Genomic DNA, 21456 nt, shown 5'->3' on the forward strand with positions numbered 1-21456 from the left:
AAGGTGCTCTTGGTTTGTTATATAGTAGAAGTTTTCCTTGTCCTATGAGGAATAGAACTCAGCCCTTAGAAAATGCTATTGAAGAAGGCACCATATAGGTCAAAAGCCAATTTGTAATGGACACGACCTTCTCGATAACTAAGGTGAGCTCAAAGATTAATTGATTTTTATTGTCTTTTGCATTGGAGTAAAACTCAACCTTACAACATTTTTGTGACATGATATTATTCTCCCCAACATTTGGTTTGTTATAAATATGATATAATATATTTTTCATAGAAAACTATATATAAAATACATTTTTATCAAACTAAAGTTTATTAAAATACGCACTCAATCTACAAGTGCAATTAAGTTAGAAATATTACAGCAATATGCTATTCTCCCAATAGTAAGATACAAATTACATTATAAGAAGCAACATGCAGATGATAAATAGTATGGTAATAGCGAGGGAGTAGAAGGAGGAGGGGGACTAGACAGAATTCTTGATGGCGGAGCTATAACCATTTTGGAGATCATAGTATCTAGACCAGACCATGACTCCACCATAGTTGGAAGAAGTGCGGATTTGAGGGAGCACATCGGAGATGAGGGTAGGTGGAGGAACGTAGCCAGTGCCGACAGCTGCAGAGGATGCGGGAAGGCCTAGGTATATCTGGGCATTTGAGGGAAGAGAAGAGGTCCACTGCTTCCAGGCATCAGGGAAGTCCCCACCATACTGACAAGGAGGGTTGTTATAGAATTGAACCCACACATAGTCGAAAAGTCCCGTCATGAGAGCAGTCCCCAAGTATGCGTCAGGGAATGGTTACTGAGGAGCTACGGTGACATAGACCTTGTTACCTCCTCCGTAACCCTTGATGTACTTGGCCAGACTTCCCCAGTGCTCGATGGTGGCTCCCTCAATGTCCAGGTCAATCCCATCCAGAACAGCATCTCCCAGGGGCCTGGAGTCAGAATGGCCTCCCAGATAGTTGTCCCACAGATAGGATGCCACGTTCTGGGCATCTGCATCACTGCTCAAGTAGTAGCTGCCTGCTCCTCCGCCCAATGATAGAAGCACCTTCACTCCTCTACTCTGGCATGCCTTTATATCACTACTCAACCCATTGGAGCTCCCTTTCGTGTATGGATCGCAGTGCCCCGCCAGATTAATCATGGGTGTCTCTCCATTGCTGAAAGTAGCCAGAAATGCCAGGATTACCATCTCATAGTTGCCTGTCGAGCAAGTGCTTCTTAAGCTGCCTTCGTTACCATTCTGTCCCTAGTAAATTACGATGCTTCCTGCTGCAGCTTGCCTCATTGCTAACAATACCATCATCATCACCATAACTGACGATCTCCACCTCTTCATCTCCATATCATTTCTTCTATGCTCTTACTCAGATTACTCACACTCTTGCTTGCCTTCCCTTCCTACTGTTTCTCTGCCTTATATAGATGCATCTACCTTCCTTTCTCTGTCATCTCTTTGATCACTCCACGTTTGGGTCGTTGTGAAGTGGGCTTCCCAGACGCCGCACCCAACCGCATTCATATCTTCCATTGGTTCATTGGAACACGCGGAATGCTCTGGTCACCTGTCATCAACAAATTATTAATTCGTTTGCTACGTGACATTTTTGGAAGCATACATAAGAACAGCTTATAGACGATAAATTTAAGCATCTATTCCACTATATTCCTTCCCTTAATATTATTATATATATTATCTTTTCGCTATATATATTATCAAATAACATAGTATTTCATGGAGGGGAAAGTGAAAGAGATCAAAGAAAATGAGTACAATGATATGAAAATATCTTTAAGAAAAATGACAAAACATGTCACAAATATAAGAAATGCTATTACATATATGATTAGTTTTGGTATAATTCATTTATATGAAAGATTATTTATTTAGATGTGATTTATCATAATTGTCTTTTGTACTATTATTTTTTATCACCATATTAACTTTTTGTGAAACAATTGTGCACAATTTGATTTTTTGATCTTTATCATGTTCATTAGACGCCCTTTCCCAAAATATCAATTCCTATTTTCTACAATTATGATGATACATCCTTCGCAACATATAAAGTTGAAATAGCTCTCACCTTTAGTTATATAGTTTTGGTACAATGAGGGGTCTTGATTGATGCAATGTTAAAATAAGTGCGCATATTTCTTCTCCATATGGAATTATTTTTCATAGCTAAAGATTCTCCTCCATGCACCTCTCTTTCTTCATATTTTGTCAAGTAGCCTAGTGGTGTAGACAAAGATGGTCCTCCTTCACATAAGGTTCATATCCCTTCTTTTATATCTTTTTTTCTCGTGGTCTACCGGTGATGTATTTAGTTAGTATAGCATTATTCTTTATATTTTTGTGATGATGGTGGCAACTCTTCGATTTGTGGTGACTTTTTTTATGATATATTAAATTCAACTACCAATCACAAATTTCTTTTTTTTGGTAATGGAATTATAATCTTACATGTTCGAATCTTTTTATCATCAAATTACACTCATGTACATGATATTGATAACTTGATGCATACATTTGGTATTAGATAACTACTAATGCATTCTTCATTGACTTAAATAGATCATTCTATTTTCTCAAAATATTTTGCTACTAAATATGATGTTTCAACATAGCGAGTATGCTTTGATATAATCCAAAAGGGTATCACCATCAAAAGGTAGACTACAAAGTTAAAATATTTAGAGTAGACTTTCTTGTTTATGACAAGGCATTTTTTACATCTTACATGCATTTTAAGTTGAGGTAGTATTTGGTATGTTGATAACTATGTCGTTGATATAACTTAGAATAACTTGAAATTCTTCTTGGGTGAAAATGTCTTGCGTGATAATTTTTTTTTTGAGTAATCTTCAAGTATGTTTTGTTGAAGTAATTCTTGATGATTCTTTCAAAATTCACACAGTAGGTTCTATTGATGTCATTTATGGTGATTGTAAGCTTTGTATCATAGTAGAATATGCCAAAAATACTTTATTACAAGCATATTATACTGAAATGTGAAAGATGTAAAGTATATGATAGTATATGGTCATTATTTTTTGACATAATCTTATTACTACCTTAGCCTAATATAAAATAGGGGATTCCAAATGATTTTAGCATTATAGTAATTGTAACGTATCCTAGATCATTCAAGACTTGCAAGGAAATATAGGAGAGTTTCTCTTGGGAGAGGTTGAGAGAGGATGATCATACACACATTAGTGAGTAAAATAGCTATCAATATAATGAATGGGAGAATATATTCACACAAGTTTTTTAAATTCCAAACTTATCCTTGAGTAAATATTGTGAGAGTGTGTTTATGAAATTCATAATGAGAATCATTAGTCATTAATCATTAATCATTCTTCCATATTACCTCTTTCATTAAGGTATGAAAAATACTTACTCTTGTATATTTATCTTTTATGATTTCATCTATAATAGGAAAATGTAATGTCCCCACCTATACACAAATTCTTACTCTCCTTGTAATAAAAAGAAAATATAAATAAAAAATAAAGAGACACCATGGATCATAAAATAATCAAATTTATGAGACTTCACAATTTTATGAGGTTTTAGATCCAATGAATAAATGTATTCAATAGCTATTCTATTCTAGTTTGCATCAATTCAATATTTAAGAGATATAAGAAATAAGGGTATGCTTTTATTTATGCACGAGTTATTAAAGGAGTATTATTACACCAGGGAAGCCTCAGGTCATCAGTTAAGAGGCACGAGTCCTAGGGAAATATTTTTATTAACTCAACTCATAACAGTTTTGGTCACCATCAAAAGAGACACCTCATTTGGAAGGGGAATGAGGCTATAGGAAAGATGTGGCACTTATTACCAATGGATAGATGTACAATGTAGATTGGCACTCAAGAAGGGGCATCTAAAAGGGATCATCATCAAAGGATAAGGAATATTGTTTAGCCCCTTAATATAATCTACAAGCTCAATATATATACAAATAATTTCTTATATTAAATTAAGAATGACCTCCTCCAATGTACTTGTGAGTGAAAGCTCCTTGATCTATATAATAAATTCATCATTAGGTTAATCATCCTATTAAAATCTAGACCCCATTGGGAAAATGGCTCTTGCACCATAATTGGCCTTAGAGGCATTGTTGCATACCTTCCTTTTCTACTATATAAATAGAATTTTATACATTTTAAACCAACTAGTACTAGCCAAATAATAATTTTGCAAGTAATAACTAACATGGAATATTTTTATACTATTTGAACACATATGCATTTAGAAAATCCTTTCCCCAGAAATGCTCCCTGGTGCTCCCACCCGTACAGATTCAAAATTATTTCCCCCACTCCCCACTAATGGCTCTAAGATTGTTCTTCCACCCATTGCCAATCATTAGCCAAGATCTAATTTGGTTACGGACCCAAGTTCACCTAGCGGGAGTTATTTCTCTACACACTATGTTTCTCCTAAGAATGTACAATCTCAGTGGGTGTTGCTACTGATGGTTGCAAGGCTTTATCTCCAACCCTATCCAACTTTGTTAGGGTGGGTGTTCCCAGTCACTATTTCTCATATGTTGAGCTAACCAGTAAAATAATACCGGTTTCCTCTTAGGATAAGGCTCCTGTTCGTAAGCCTACTCCTTGTGCATCTGACAATCCTAAGATGATTTTGGGCCATGAGGTGTTAGATAATGAAGATATTTTTTCTAGCAAGGTCCTAGTCTAGAGGTTTTTCCAACTCTAGCTTTCTCTGCTAGACTTGAATTATTGGCTCTCTGCTAATTAGCTTTCTTTGGTTGAAGGTAAGATGAAAATTTACCCTTGTACTAAAGGGTTGTTGGTTCCAATTCTTCTAAAGAGAGGGATGCTATTTTAGTTGTTGGTGAGTGGATGCGGGATTAACATCCTCTCTTTTTCTCCCTTGGATGTGGGATTCACATCCTCTCTTTCTTCTCTGACATAGTGTATTGTAGAATTAACATAATTCTTCATTTTCCTAGAAACAGTAGCCTTGGTACCGAAAGGAATAGGAAAGTTTTTCCTAAGCAAATCTACATAGGAAGCATGCTTACTAGAGCTAGAGGACCCAAGGGGAGAAACAAAAACCAATTTCATAGGAGAGACAAAGGGATCTAAAGCCACAAGATTTGACTTAGGAGCCCCCAGAAATCAAGTCCAAACCACAACCACTACATGACCATATTTAGACAAATAGTAATCCCCCTAGGAGATGAAAGATCTACCACTAAATCAAGTTGGAGGTAGATCTAATCTATTTTTCCTGATGTTATCTTCTAAAGTTTAATGGTTTTTATAGAATGTTAGGAATGGTGATTTGTTTAAAAACAATAGGAGAGTACTTTCCAAGTGTACTAGAAGACTCATTTTTCACAACTTCTCTATGCAGATTACCATAACAATGAAGATATCCTTGAGGATAAATTTAAAAATTGCAAAATTCTAATATAGTAGACACTAAAAAATCAAAGATGAAACATGCAAGAAAATAGCCATTCAACAAGACTGACAATGTGCCTTTATGAGAAGCTATCTAGAATCCCACAAATGATACAACAATACATACTCAGTTGATACCTTGTAGAAAAAGCTTCAATTTAAAGAACAAATTTTTACTATAAACCAAGGATAAGACATTACAATAGAACTTCTAAAGTAAAAAAGGATTGATCAATCGATTGGGGGGAATGATCTTGATAAGTGCAGTGAATGTGAGAACTTTTTGAAATGCTCTATTATGATTTTTCTACATGTATATGTAATAACTATCTATTTGGTGCAAATGTTGATCATATTTAAATCTATAAATAATACACTATGTGGTCATTTCATAGTTAGTGATGTGCTTCATGTGTAAGTGTTTGGTTGTAGTTTATTATCATTTGGTGACCTTGAATGGTCTACTAGGCTATGATTTGATTAGTTTTGTCCTAGAATTCCTTAAGGATCCTGCAGAGTCCTATATTTTGGTAGGATGAACTTTTTATCTATATATGTTCTCCTATGAGTAAGATACCTTTAATAAAAAATAAAATAAAAAACTAAAATACTCGGGTTTGTAAGAAAAAGAGGGTGATAAATAGAAAAGGTAGGTCAAATATTAAAATAAAATATTAAAAATAATATGGATTTGGAGAAATAGAAATCATGGGGTGAAAAGTACTATATTTGAGAAAATTTTATAGAATTCGAAATGGAATTAGGTGAAAAATAAGAACTAGAGAAAGTTGTGGCTTTAAAAGGGAAGAGAGTGTAGGAGATAAAAAAAAGGTATAAAAAAATTATCAAAATTGGGAAAATATATGGGATGGAAAGAGACAAGGTAGAATAAGGAGAAAATATATATTAGATCAAAATTTAATGAAATCCTTATAGAATTAGAAGATCTATAACATGGTCACATAGTAGAAAGCAAGGAAAATAGTCATCTAATAAAAAGGAGTTGCTTGCGAATATTTTAGAGGGCCTCCAAAAAAGGTTGTAATGTTATAATAATTGATAAATTCTATATGATATTTGATAAAATGTATAACCAACACTATGTAAAAAAATAATTATAATAGAACAAACAAATGAGAGAAAAAGAGGCCTTATTTATAGATTTTTGGTGATTAGTGGGCTATAAAATATAGCATATTTGAGGCGCTAGAAATTAGTTTCTCTCCCATTTAATATTTTAGTTGGGAAAATGAAAATAAATATATCTACCACTTTGCACATATGGGTATGTAAAATGTCCTCTTGATTGACTAAAGTAAAAAAATTGATGAAATTCTAAGTTCAAAGGGGGCCATTTATGGGTCCCAGTTATGTGATCTTAATAAGTGCAGTGAAAGTATGAACTTTTAAATAATTCTCTATTATGATTTTTCTACATATATGTAATAACAATCTATTTGGTACAAATTTTGCTCATATTTAAATCTATATATAATATATTATGTGGTCCTTGCATGGCTAGTGATGCACTTCATATATAAGTATTTTTTTGTAGTGCATTATCATTTGGCGACCTTGCATGGTCTACTAGGCTATGATGTTGATTACTTTTGTCCTAGCATTCTTGAGGGACAATGCATGGTTCTATATTTTGGTATGATAAACTTTTAATCTATACTTTTTTGCCTAAATTTGTAAGATATCTTTAATACCAAAAAGGAAATAAAGAAGTAGAAAAACTTAGGTTTGTAAGAAAAATAGGTTGAGATATAGAAAAGGTAAGTCAAATATTAAAATAAAATATTAAAAATAATATTGATTTCGAGAAAAAGAAAAAAAGGGGTGAAAATTACCATATTTGAGAAAATTTTATAGAATTCAAAAGTGAATTACGTGAAAAAAATAACTAGGGAAAGCTATGGCTTTGAAATGGAAGAGAGTGTAGGAGATAAAAAAGAGGTATCAAAAAAATATTAAAATTTGGAAAATATATGAGATGGAAAGAGACGAGGTAGAATAAGGAGAAAATCTATATTAGATCAAAATTTAATGAAATCCTTATAGATATAACATGGTCACATAGTAGAAAGCAAGGAAAATAATCATCTAGTAAAAAGGAGTTTCTTGCAATTTGTTTAGAGGGCCTCCAAAAATGGTTGTAAATGTTAGAATAATTTCTAAATTTCATATGATATTTGATATAGCGTATTTAATAGTCACTATTTAGACAAAGTAATTATAACGGAACAAACAAATGAGAGAAATAGATGCCTTATTTATAGATTTTTGGTGACTAGTGGGCTATAAAATATAGCATATTTGAGGCGCTAGAAATTAGTTTCTCTCCCATTTAAAATTTTAGTTAAGAGAATGAAAATACATGTATATACCATGTTGGGTGGATGGATGTTAGGATTGATGATAGTCCCAAAGATATCAAGAGGGGGGGCTGAATAAGTATCTAACCGGTTTACAAAATATTTAACCTTATTATGTATTTTGCATTCCAAAATAGTGTATTGGTAAACAAGAATTAATGCAGTAAATATGTATAGTAAAGACAACATAGAAAGCACACCATAACACAAGATGTTTAACGAGGAAACCCAGCATGGGCAAAACCTTGGTGGGATTTGTGACCCACAATATTCACTCATTGGCCAATGAATGGATATTACTTACAAGAGGGGCCTGCACATGCAAGAAGGCCAACTTCCTAGAGCTCACAGCTCAATCACAAAAAGAAAGTCTCACTCGCTTTACAAAATGGATTATGAAAATCCAATATAATGTATAGCTACAATTCAACATCTGCTATGCCAAGTTTAGTACCAGTTTAAGCTCATACAATAACCATAAACCTTTCTACAAAATCTACCTTAATATTCACTTATCACTTCTACATCCATGCTACCTTATATCTCATCTATTACAAAATGATTTAAAAGACCTCATACATATATGAGTCTTATTACAATATGCCATGTCGGCTTACAAAAGATATTAAAGTTAAATACAAAAAGTTGTTACTGTCGGTTGGGATGCCAGTGAACATTATTGTCGGTGCCAGTGAAGTGTCTGCCGATGACGGTGCCTGTGCCTTCCGGTGGTTGTGCTTGTCAGTTTCCAAAATACTGCAATGTTGCCGGTAGGTTGCCATCAATGACAACACCTTCAATCACCTTCAATTCTCATTGGAGTGTGCAATGCCAACAATCTCCCCTTTTGGCATTGATTGAAACACTCATGAGAAAAATCCAAAAACTGTATCCAAAAAATGAAGTCCAAAATTTTTACCAAAAATGTGTGCTCCCAAATGTGTGCTCCCCCTGAGAAAATAATCTCCTCTGATGACCATTTTTCTCTGTCCTACTACTCCCCCTTTGACATCAATGATAAAGGTTGTCAAAATTGTCAAATGAGTGCAATTTCAGCTTGAACTTTGTAACCGGTTGGTTACAATCTAGGATAAGTTTGCTAAGACCAAATTCAAGCTCTGAATAAACCTATTATTGTCCTTCATAGTTGCCTCAGTTCTCTAAATTGTACCGGTGAGATGACACATTTGTTCTTCTGGTGTCTTTTGACCTTGAATTAGTGCCTCAAAGATTTCTTTCCTTAGAGAGATAAGATTATCTTAGGACTGAGTTTGCACTTTAGCTCTCTGGCTTTTGCCTTTATCCTTTCCTTCTCTTTCTCTTTCTTCAATTTTTTTTCAAATCTAGCAATTTCTTGTTCAATAACTGATTTAGATTCAAATGAACCAATGATATTATCAGCTATGTCATTAATCTCCTTTTGAACTTTGCTGATTTCTTTGTCAATATCCACTGTCAACAGATTTGTCTTGCAAGTATCTCTATACAGTTCCTTAAACTCCATAATTATTGCGCTCAGTGATGGTAAAAGAGTATCAATATGTTCCGTACACTTCTTTATTGTTTCCTCAAAGAATTTCTCTTTTTCTTTTTCCATTTTCTCCTTGAATGTTTCCTCATTTATTTGATCAACAGTCAATATATTACCAGTAATGTATTTAGACAATGTGTCTAACTGACTCAAAGAATCCTTATTATCTACATTGAATTTGGGTGCAATCAACTTAAGAATAGGAATTGTGTCATCAATTGCCTTATAGGCCAATGCATTATAGTCTGTTATTTTCTTTATTGAATCCAAAAGTACTTTAGCCACATTGGTAGGTCTAAATTCTATCAGTGAAGTACTGGATGTCTGCCCAACTACCTTTACAATCTCAGTACTTCCGGTGTGAGTAACTTTTCTTGTCTCAACCTCTGGTGGGTCAATTTATGTCTACATTTCCACTAGCAAAGGTTTTGGTTTCTCTATGGTTACCAATTTCACTATCTCAATGTGTCCCTGTGACTCTGTTGGTTTCTCTGCTTGTTTCACTATGTTATCTACTACCGGTATCTCCATTGGTTTTTCTTTATTCTCAGTTTCTAGTATCTTAGTTACTTTCTCTGCAGGTTTCTCTGTGCTTTCTTCGGTATTTTCAGTAACCATTTCGCTAACCAAGGGTTCCTCTGAATGCTCTGTTTGCTCTGCTTGTACCCCAATCTCAATGTGTTTTGCCTATGTTCCAACCTAAATATTATTTGTCGGTTGCTCAGTAGCAACATCTTTCTTTTCCTCTATGCTTTCCTTATCAACTACAATGTTAACCACCTGAGTGTCTATGTTCATAGTGTACAAAATTTTAGACTCAGGGTTTGTATCCTCATGTGTTGTATCCACATTCTCAGTAGTCGGTGTACTATCAGTCTGTACCGGTAGAGTAACCAAAGGTTGTGGTAGGTCATTAGTTACTTTAATGTTTGGTAGTCCACCTACCTTGCCTTTCCCCTTGTCTTTGTCCTTTTGATAGACTTTGAAAGTTTTAGGTCTTTTCAGTTCTTCTTGTTTTTCCTTCTCAACAAAGAAAATATCCCATTTTTGTTACCCATATAGTTCTAGGAAGAACTGCCTCCATTCAGATCTCATACTTCTTGATTACAAAACATATTTCCTTCTCACATTTATCTACAATACTTTGTGGTAATCTCTCTCTTGTTTTCTTTTTTTCTTTGAATGTTTTGAAGTACTCAGTGATATTGTTATCCTTATCTATCCCCATACCGCTGAAGATATCTAACAGTTGTTTGCCTATCGGTATATCAAAACCAAAGTCTTTCTTACCAATACAGGGAACCTCTTTTGTAAGATACAACATCAGACATACGAAGAGATTGCCAAAATGAAAAAGTACTTTTCTTGTCTCCTTTGATCTTTTTCAGATTATCTATTAACTCATCCTTTAACCACTCACATTTATCTATCTTTGCATCACTATAGACCATATCATATGCACTTTTAATACAAAGACTGGAAACAAAGTTGAGTCGGTTTGCATGGGTGGCCTTATAACCTAAAATCATACTTATGAATCTAACATTCACATCTTTTACATTATTCACTCTTAGGGATCTGCTATCATAGGTTGCTCCTATTAATGTCATTACAGTGTTATTAGGAACCTTTTTAGTTTTATCTGGCCTGCTATTGGTGGAGGGTAAGCTAGTCACTACCCTAACTGCTTCCTTAGTGATTTTACAAATAGAGTCTAGCCAAAAGAATTCACCATGAACTCTGTTAAGCATAATCCTGACTAGCTCCTTAGGAAATTCTAGGATGTCAAGGATTTTCACAAATACTAAAGTTTCAATAACCTTATGTTCGGGTTTCACATTTCCACTTTCATCACAAATAACATTTTTATACATTTTCGATATTTCCTCTGAACCTTATTCCTCAATAGGGCAATGAATATAGATTCTAGGATCTTCAACATATGCAACACCTTTTGGAATTTTTGAAAAAGCTCCTAGGGAATCATCCTGTTTCGCCATCTCGGGGATAATCTTAAAAATGGGCCTAGGGCATTTAATTACTTCCACAACAATAGATTTTGCAATAAATTTTGGAGCAGAGGAGGAAGCCATTGATAAATACCTTAATCTGCCTGATAGGTTTGAATGCTTGAAATAACTTGCTTCACTTCTCGCTAAGGATGCCTTCACTTGGATTTTCACGCTCTCTGAAAGTTTGAATGCTCGATGAATGAAAAAGAGGGACAATCAAATATTTATAATGTCTTTTCCTCCAAAAACCATAATAAATGCTCTCCAGTTAAGTGAAACTTAACACATCTGCCGGTAGAGAAGAATTCCATCTTCTCACCATCAACTGAGGGTAAACTTGCATGATTTTCAACTTGTTGCAATACCCCCAAGGTTACTTTTTTAGTTGGATGAAGAGTCTAATACCGGTGGAGTAATACTCTATTCTACCAGTGAAGGAATAGTCTCATCAACATTTTGATCTGTCTTTCTAATCCATTATCCTGAAAATTCTTGCTTTACCTCATAAACCTTCTCTTTGCCTTTCAAATTGGATCCTTTATTATTTGCCAGTGAAGTCTTGCTTCTACAAAATTTTGCAATATGTTCAATCTTGTTACAAGCATAACAAGTCACATTGTTTTTTTGAATATCCTTTCCATATCCTATGCCGGTTTGTGTTCTGCATTGATTAGATAAGTGCCCAAATCTTCCACAAACATAACATCTTACATTCATTCTGCAGTTTTTTGAACTATGACCATTTTTTTTGCATTTGGAACATTGACCGGTGGGTGCATTAATGTTCTGATTGTTTATAGATCTACAATCTACATTGATTTTCTCTATGACCATACTTGTTACAGTTAAAACATTTCCCATTAAATTTGTAGGCATTGAGTTGTCCTATCGGTTTACTATGATCATGATTGTTTGCAATACCGAAACTTTCACCAACTTCAAATCCAAGTCCATTAGTGTCTCCATTAGGTTTCTGACTTTTCAGCATACCATCAAGTTCTTCTAAACTTTTCTTGAATTTCTCTTTATGTTGATTTGCAGTAGCCAACTCATTTTCCAGAATTCCCTTTTGTCTCATAAGTTCAATTTTATCATGTTCCATGTAAATCAGATTCTGCCTTCAACATATCATTTTCATGACTGAGTCTTAGATTTTCATTTCCAGCATCATTGAGTCTTCTAGTCAAGTCATCTTCATTCTTATTTCTGTCTTTAATGTCTTTACAAAATCTCATAGTCATGTCTTGCAGTTCATTCCTCAAAGTCATGTTTTCTTGCTTCATCTTGCTTACAAGCTCATTAAGAGTTTCCTTTTCATCATCATTACTCTGCATCTTCTCATGAAGTTATTTTCTCTTATTTCTAGCAATAGTGAGTTTCTCCTAAATTCATTGAATGAATTCCTGTGCAATCCTCAGATCATCTTCAAGTTTGATATTCTTCAATTTTTCTGCATCATAGTCCACAAGAGCTCCTTCTAATTGCTTTCTTAAATTCTCCATCTATACCGGTGTCAGAATCTTCCTCAAGTTGTTAGAGTATTGAAAATAGAGGACCAGGCTCTGATACCAATTGTTAGGATTGATGATATTCCCAAAGATACTAAGAGGGGTGGGGGCTGAATCAATATCTTACCGGTTTACAAAATATTTAACCTTATTATGTATTTTGCATTCCAAAATAGTGTACTGGTAAACAAGAATTAATGTAGTAAATATGAACAATAAAGACAACATAGAAAGCACATCATAACAGAAGATGTTTAACAAGGAAACCCGGTGTGGGAAAAACCTCGGTGGGATTTGTAACCCATAATATTCACTCACTGACCAATGAATGGATATTACTTACAAGAGGGGCCTGCACATGCAGGAAGGCCAACTGCCTAGAGCTCACTGCTCAATCACAAAAAGGAAGTCTCACTGACTTACAAAATGTATTATGAAAATCCAATTTAATGTACTGCTACAATTCAACATATGTTATGCCAAGTTCAGTACCGGTTTAAGCTCATACAATAACCATAAACCTTTATACAAAATCTGCCTTAATATTCGCTTATCACTTCTACATCCATGCTACCTTATATCTCATCTATTACAAAATGATTTACAAGACCTCATCCATTTATGAGTCTTATTATAATATGCCATGTCAGCTTACAAAAGATATTACAGTTAAATACAAAAAGTTGTTCCTGTCAGCTGGGATGCCGGTGAACATTGTTCTCGTTGCCAGTGAAGTGTTTGTCGGTGCCGATGCCTATGCCTACCGGTGGTTGTGCCTGCGGTTTCCACAATGTTGCAAGGTTGCCAGTAGGTTTCCATCAATGACAACACCTTCAATCACCTTCAATTCTCATTGGAGTGTGCAATTCCAATAATGGATATGGAAAATGTACTTTTGGTTGACTAAAGTTAAAAAAATGATGAAATTCTAAGTTTAAAGGGGGCCATTTATGTGTCCTAGTTGTAAGTCATAGAAAGATAGACGATTCAATATTTGAGGAGGAAAACAAGATAATTTTTCATAGCTTGAAAGATAATTATTACATTTAATGATTTGATAAAATGGGATGACCAAGGTAAGAAGGAATGAGGAGGGAAAAATGATATATGGCAAGGGAAAAATAATAAGGGAAGTTCAAGAGGGGAAAGATGACCATTAGAAAGGATAGGTATGATGGAGAAAAGGGAGAATGTGTGAAAGTGGTATAAAAAACTCTAAATGGAAAACACGGTAAAATACACAAAAAATGATAACCATGGAATTGCAATGTGTAATTTCTATTATTACCTTTATCAACACTTTAACAAGATTATGATGGGTGCGAGAGAATAAGTTGAAAACTAAATGAAGCATATTGCAAAGATGGCTATATAGTCATGAAATATAAATGATACAATAACCATTGGACATATAATATTCAAATTGAATTTTTATTTTTATTTTTGTACGTGTACCTATTCTTGTAAAAGAACATAAAGATCTTGTAATCATTACATGGTAACCAAAAAACAATACTAGAATGGATACATGGCATAGAAAAAAAAAACTAGAGTAGATACATGGCATAGAAAAAAAATACTAGAGTAGATACATGGCATAGAAACAAAATTATGTTTAACCAATTAAAAAGCATAATATCTAAATAGATCAAGTAAAACATTAATTTCCATCATAGACTGCATGTGGAAATCGTTAAAAGTAACACACGACAATTTTATTGATTGTTTTTTGGGGGTAAGTGCACAAAGATGGGGGACCAAAAAAGGGTCTTAAGATGCCACTTTTTTTTTGAAATCAATAAAGTCTGAACTTCGACTAGAAATTGAAGATAGGTACACTCAAAATTTGAAGATGCAACAAGAACAAAAGTTGAAGTGCTCTGAATCTACTTTCTAAAATACTAATTTGTTTTGAAAACAAAGGAGATTAAGGGTTTCAAAAAGGGGCACCACATTTATTGGTCCTATTTTTTTAGAAAAAATAACATAGCACGAAATGTGATGCCCCTAAAACGTGAACTTTTTTTTAGAATTTTGCAAATCGCTTCAGTGAAAAAGTAGCTAACACATTGAAATTTATATCGGATTTTTCGGCTAATTATTTTATGAATATTTTAATTTTTACAAATTTCTGAAGTGGACACATCCTAAAACACAAATATTTGAGCATGCCACCCCAAAAAATTTGTGAAAACTAATAAAAAATAAGGTTTTTAAAAAAAAAAAGAAATTGTGTAGAATAGAGGCTAGTTTATAAAAATGTAATTGTTTTCAAAATTGGATAAACGAGTAAAAATATATGGCCAAAATATGACATGTTGGTTTTTGACAAAAATCAGACACACTAACAAAAGAAATTATGGATGAAGACCTTAACATTATCAAAATTTGAATAGAACTATATGGTTGGATAGCTAAGCAAGAGCTTGACGAAAGTATGGTGTTTTTTTAAATTTCATTGAAACATGTGCAAACCGGATGGAGATCACAAAGAAAATATTTAGAAAATTTTATATATTTGTTGGAAAACACATCTCAGGCCTGAGAAGGGCGTCAAGCCTTTGGGTTGGATGCCCATGAAAAATCCAAGACTTTGGTTTGGTGTTTTGCAAGGCAACACATTTGGCACATGCCAAATGAAAAAAAAATCAAAAAAACATTTGGTGCATGCCTTATTTGGCATGCGCCATATTTGGTGCACGCCAAATAAGGTGCATCCCAAACCTATTTCATGCAATTTTTTCATCTTTGAAAGCACAAAATTTTCTGTCTTCGATTATATACATAAAATATAACATTTTATACTTTGTTATATTTTATGTATATATTGTCAGGATGTTTGACAGTGGTTCCAGATCTCTAGGAGCTACAATGTAGATTCTAGTTTTTAGAGTATTCATATAAATTTCAGACTTAGTCAAATTTCAGTAATCAACATGCTCATATCAACATTATCTCTCTAGTCTCTTCCCTTCATTCCCATCCCTCTTCCTAACCATTTCCTCTCTCTCTATTAGGTCTCTCCCTCTCTACTTCCTTCCCTCTCAGGTATCTCTCCCTCTCTTTCCCATCTCTCTCACCCATGCTCTCTTTGGTCTATCCCTATGTTTCCCTCTTTCACTTGATATCTCTCTTTCTCTCCCTCTCTCAAGTATCTCTATCTCTCTCTCTCCCCTGCTTTCTCAGGTCTCTCTCTCCCATTATCTCCCTCTCCCTCCCCCTCTAGTTCTGTTCCTCTCTCAAGTCTCTCTTTCTTTCCCTCTATCTCTCTTTCTCTCTCTCCCTCCTGCTCCCTTTCTCTTTCTCTCAAGTCTCTCTCCCTCAATCTTTATCTCTCTATCTCTCTCTCCTCTCTCAAGTGTCTCTCTCTTCCATTATTTTTCTCTTTCCCTCTAACTTTAAATTCCCTTTATTTGTCTCATTCCCTCTCTCTTTCTCTCCCATTCTTTCTCTTTTAAGTCTCCCTTCCTCTCAACCTCTATCTCTCTATCTCACTCTCCTCCTCTCTTGAGTGTACCTCTCTCCCATTATCTCCCTATCCCTCTCCCTCCCCCTAACTTTCTAATTTTCTGTAAGTCTCTCTCTTTCCTTCTAACTCTCTTTCCCTCTCTCCCTCCCATTCTCTCTCTCTATCTCTCTTTCCATCTCTCTTTCTCTCCCATTATTTATCTTAGGTGTATCCCTCTACCATTCTCTCCCTCTCTCCATTTCTCATCATCATCTCTCTTTCTCCCTCTCTCTCTAGTTTCTTACTATCCTTTCATCCCTCTCTCTCTCTCTCTCTCTCTCTCTCTCTCTCTCTCTCTCTCTCTCTCTCTCCTCCTCCCCCTCCCTCCCTAGTATTTGCATTTATTTCCATCAAACATAGAGAGGGAGATAGAGAGAGAGAGAGGTGAATATAGGGATGGACGAAGAGATTGAGAAAGAGAGAGAGGGAGGAAGGTAAGGGTTGAGGGAGAGACTAGAGGGAGAGAAAGCCCAAGTGAAAGAGAGGGAGGGAGGGAAATAGAGGTAGATACCTAAGAGAGAGAGAGAGAGAGAGAGAGAGAGAGAGAGAGAGAGAGAGAGAGAGAGAGAGAGAGAGAGAGAGAGAGATGGGTTGAGGAAGAGAGAGGGGTAATATAGGAAAAGAGAAGGAGAGACAAGAGAGAGAGAGAGAGAATGTGGATACGAGCATGCTGATTATTGAAATTTGACTATCTGAAATTTATATGAATACTCTAAAAACAAGAATCTTCATTATAACTCCTAGAGATCTGGAACCACTCTCAAACATCCTAACAATATATACATAAAATATAACTTAAAGTATACAAATAGAAATGTGACTTATACTTAAATGTTATATTTTATGTATATATTCGGAGAGATAGAAGCTGGAAGAGAAGGAAAAATTGCAATTTATAAATTGAAATTGCACTTGTCAAAATGCAAATGCATTTGGCATGCCCAAACCTTAGGTTCGGAACGCCAAGCCTATTAGGTGTGTACCAAAAAAAAATTGGCACCTTTTTGGTCCCCCGTCTTGGTGCACTCGCCCTAGGGAGACATATACAAAGATCCACTCATCAAGTGAATCAAGGAAAGATAATGTAAGTCAGAATTGTAGTGGATACTTTAAGAATACCTTGGAAAAGAAAACATAAACTATAAGTTAGAAACACAAATAAAGGAATTGGAGATACCTAATAATGGAAACTATAAATTGGACAAAAGTCCTGGAATAAGGGCTGTAAGGTGACTACTCATGGATAGGGCCAATTTAGTGTTCTCATTTGATTTTTTTTTAATTTTGAGATCATTTGGGTCAGTTTATTGCTTTCATAATGATTTCAAACTTTCTTGTATTGTAATTCTTTCCCTTCTCTCTTATAGGCCTCTAGATTTATTTATTTTTATTCTCCTAGCACTCCAATTCCTCATCACTTATTCATCACCACTTTTTTCTTTAGAAATTTGGGGATTTCAATGAAATTCTATATTTGTAAATGGTCTATCGAGGCATCCCAACCCCTAAATCTCCAAGGGTAAAACAACAAAATTGTGTCACGTTTCAAGCCAACTTATCAACACAAGTGAATTTAAGTAATAACTAAAAATTAATTTTAGTCAAACATATAGTCTATATAGATTCATTATAGGTAAGTTTTATATGGGCCACAAATTTTCCAATTGGAAGTGGCTAAAAAATGTATATTTTAAAGTGCACAAATTATATAAATTCATTTATATAAGTTAAAATGCAACATTAACATCCCTAGTGATGATCATCTTTTTATTGAGGGTGATATGGATATAGATGTAGATTGTTATTTAGGCTATAAATATCAAGGTGGAGTGAAGTTAAGGTTTGACAAATATTACAATACAATATGCTATTGTCCCAATAGTAGGATACAAATTACTACGAAAGAAGAATCTTGTAGATGATAAATACTATGGCACTAGTGAGCGAGTAGGAGGAGGAGGGGGACTAGACAAAATCCTTGATGGCGGAGCTATAACCATTTTGGAGGTCACAGTACAAAATTATTAGAACTTTTATTTTTGAGAGAATTTGGAAGGTTTTGGAAGCTAATGTAGCTTTGCTTATGTTAAACAACAATGATTTTAATATAAATAGTTTGTTGGCATTGTGTTGTCATTGATGTCAACTGGTATGGGATGACTACCGGCATGAGAGGTGTATGTGCAACACTGTCAAGGAGGAGTACACGTTGAGATATCTTGGATATCACCTTGTGTTGCAAAACACTGGTAAGGTAAGGAAGATGACCTCAGGAGTCACCAGTAAATGAGTTAGTGCCTGAATTGTGTGGATGAGATGGTAAGGTGATCAATACCAGTACACTATTTCACCGGTAAGGAAAGGATGTCAACTAGTAAGTCATGTGTTGACATTGGGAAGTCAGATCAACCAAGTGAGTGGTTGTCAGCCTGCAAAGGTCATGACTAGTGAACAAGCAGGATGGTCAAGGTGTTTGAGTGGTTGTTTGTGATGAAGAGGCATAATGTTACCTGAATCACATCAACATTGGAGGAGAAGAATGAACATGTATTATGTTGTAAGGTTGCAGGACAACAAGACTCCCACCTAATGAAGATGTAGTCACCATATGAAGAGATAACTGATAGTGAATGTGCCCACACTGGATCACATGTGCTTGTTTGAAGAAATGTTGCACAAATAGGGAAGTCAGATGAAAACACTGCAGGATGCAGAAGGCAAGATGCCACTCCATGTGTAAGTGGAACTTATCTCCAGGTATGCATGGTGTACATCATGACTCTTTGAGATAAGAGATAAGAGGCAAAGGCATGTTGAAATGCCGGTACAATAGGAATGTGATGTTTTTGTCATCTTGACAAACTGGTTGTGATATGATCCTAGCTGATCAAGGAGAAGGAAAGGCTGAGAAATGCAAATAAAGGAAGTGACCTAATTGAAGATGGTGTCTGGTGAAGGTTGATGACAGATGCCTTCCCACCTTGTGGGAATGAGCATGAGCAAGGTGCAGATGCAAATGTCTTCTCACCTTGTGGGAATGAGCATGCTCAAGAGAGACATGTCTGACGACCGGTCAAGGTGTTCCATCGATAATTCAACATAGAGCAAACATGATGAGTTAACCGATAGAGTGTGAGATACCAATAGGATTTTTATACCAACAAAGAAGACAAACCGGTAGAAATGTTTGGTTGGTGATCCTATTTGGACCGACATGAAGAGCCTAGATGGTAGATGGTAGACATGGATGCCACTTGGATTCAAGGTGGTGAACTTACATTTGGATAAAGATGGAATGTACACCGACAGGGTAGTTGCAGGGTTGGTCGACATTAATGGAAGGTCCCATAAATCACGAGACATGTTGTAGAAGTATTGTAGGGTTTTGTGGCTTGAGGTCTGGAGGAAAACTACAAGCCAACTAAGAGTGATTGAGGAGATCAAGGCAGATGAAGGAAACAATAGAACCAAATCTTGGTGTTTGACCAAGAAACCAGTTGATAGGGTAAAAAGAAGATCGCCAAAGATGGAAGGAGTGATCTAGAAGGCACATTAATGGTAGAGTTATGTAGTTGGTAGTCTGGAAGATCAGGTTGGATAGGATCTGATTGGATTGGATTTTCCTCAAGGATAGTGAAGAAACCCTAACCACCTAAATTTTGAATTGTCTTTCGGTGTGAAAACTAATCTATAAATATGAAGGCAAAAGTCATTTTTAGGTGTTGCTACTGAAGAGAAGAAATATATTATGCTATTGCAAAGTGAATAAGTGTTACTTCTGCATGTGATAGAAAATTAGATAAGTTCTAAGAGAGTATCTAAGACAAGAGGGAGAGTGAAGAGAAAAATCGGTAGTGGTTATACCAGTAAAGAAAAATTGGAGAGTGCTGAGAGAAGGTAGACAGTGAACCATTAGAGTTTAGAACTAGTAAAGTGCAGAGCAGTGAGGAGGAGGTACTACAGAGAAGAAGAGAAGAAGAAGTGTACAGGAAGGGCTTACCAATAGAGAAGCACCCGGTGTGAGCAGAAAGAGAAGTGAGTTAGTGTTGAAGAGAAGGTATCTTACCAGTAGAGTAAAGCATATGAAATTATTGCAAGATTCACTTGTAACATGACAACTACTTTTGTATTTAAGATTTAATTTAAGAACACTAAGTTGTAGCTTGGTGCAAGGGTTGGTGCTCCTTGGGTAGGTGACCTAAAGTCAAGGGTTGTTGCTCCTTTAGGTTGTAGCCCATAAAGTTAGGGGTTGGTGCTCCTTGGGTTGGTGCCCTAAACTTTGTAACAGTGTTTTCATTGTGAGGTTGGATTGGAGCAGTAGTCTCCAGCAACATTGCTCACCGAGGTTTTTCCCATCTTGGGTTTTCCATGTATATATTGGTGTTATGTGATGTTCCTTTTGTGATTGCTCTTGTGCAGATCTCCCAAGTAACCAGTAAGTCTACATAGAGTTAGATCCATTAACCGGTATGCTCATAAAGGATAACAAAAGAGAAAATTTTGAGAACCACTGGTTCACCCCCCTCTCAGTGGTGCATTGTGTCTAACAATTGGTATCAGAGCACAAGTTCCCAGTTAGAAGAGTGTTCTCCAACTTGGGTAGATTCCAGCCTAAGGACACAATGGTTTGTCTAGTGTCAATCTCTACTCTTGTATTTGATGGTTTAAAATTTTCTATTTGGAATTGTAGAATGGAAGTCTTCCTACCCTCTTTAGGGTTTGATGTATGGATGTCAGTAGTTGATGGTATCCTCAAAAAATTCAGTCTTCCTACCAGATCTATAGAAGAAAGAATAAACTAGTGCAATGAAGAAGCAATGAAGGCTATATTCAGTGGTCTCACCAGTGATGTCTCCTCATAGGTGGACAGATGCACCACAACAAAGACCTTATGGGAAATATTGAAGAGGCTCTATGGAAATGAGCCCACTACTGCAGAACCAACATGTGAAGGAAATGTGAGAAACACATCTCATGCTTATAAGGATGATGAAGATAGATCTGCTAGTAGCAACAAAAGTAGTAAAGAAGGAACCCACCT

The 21456-nt window shown here is 35.3% G+C and overlaps 1 pseudogene; it reads right to left on the reverse strand.

Annotated features, from left to right (window-relative positions):
- Positions 1 to 475: 475 nt before the first annotated feature.
- LOC131031481 (acidic endochitinase-like) lies at positions 476 to 1333 on the reverse strand (annotated as a pseudogene).
- Positions 1334 to 21456: the final 20123 nt, after the last annotated feature.

This window comes from Cryptomeria japonica, chromosome 6 (genome assembly GCF_030272615.1).
Source record: "Cryptomeria japonica chromosome 6, Sugi_1.0, whole genome shotgun sequence".
NCBI classification, from domain to species: domain Eukaryota; kingdom Viridiplantae; phylum Streptophyta; class Pinopsida; order Cupressales; family Cupressaceae; genus Cryptomeria; species Cryptomeria japonica.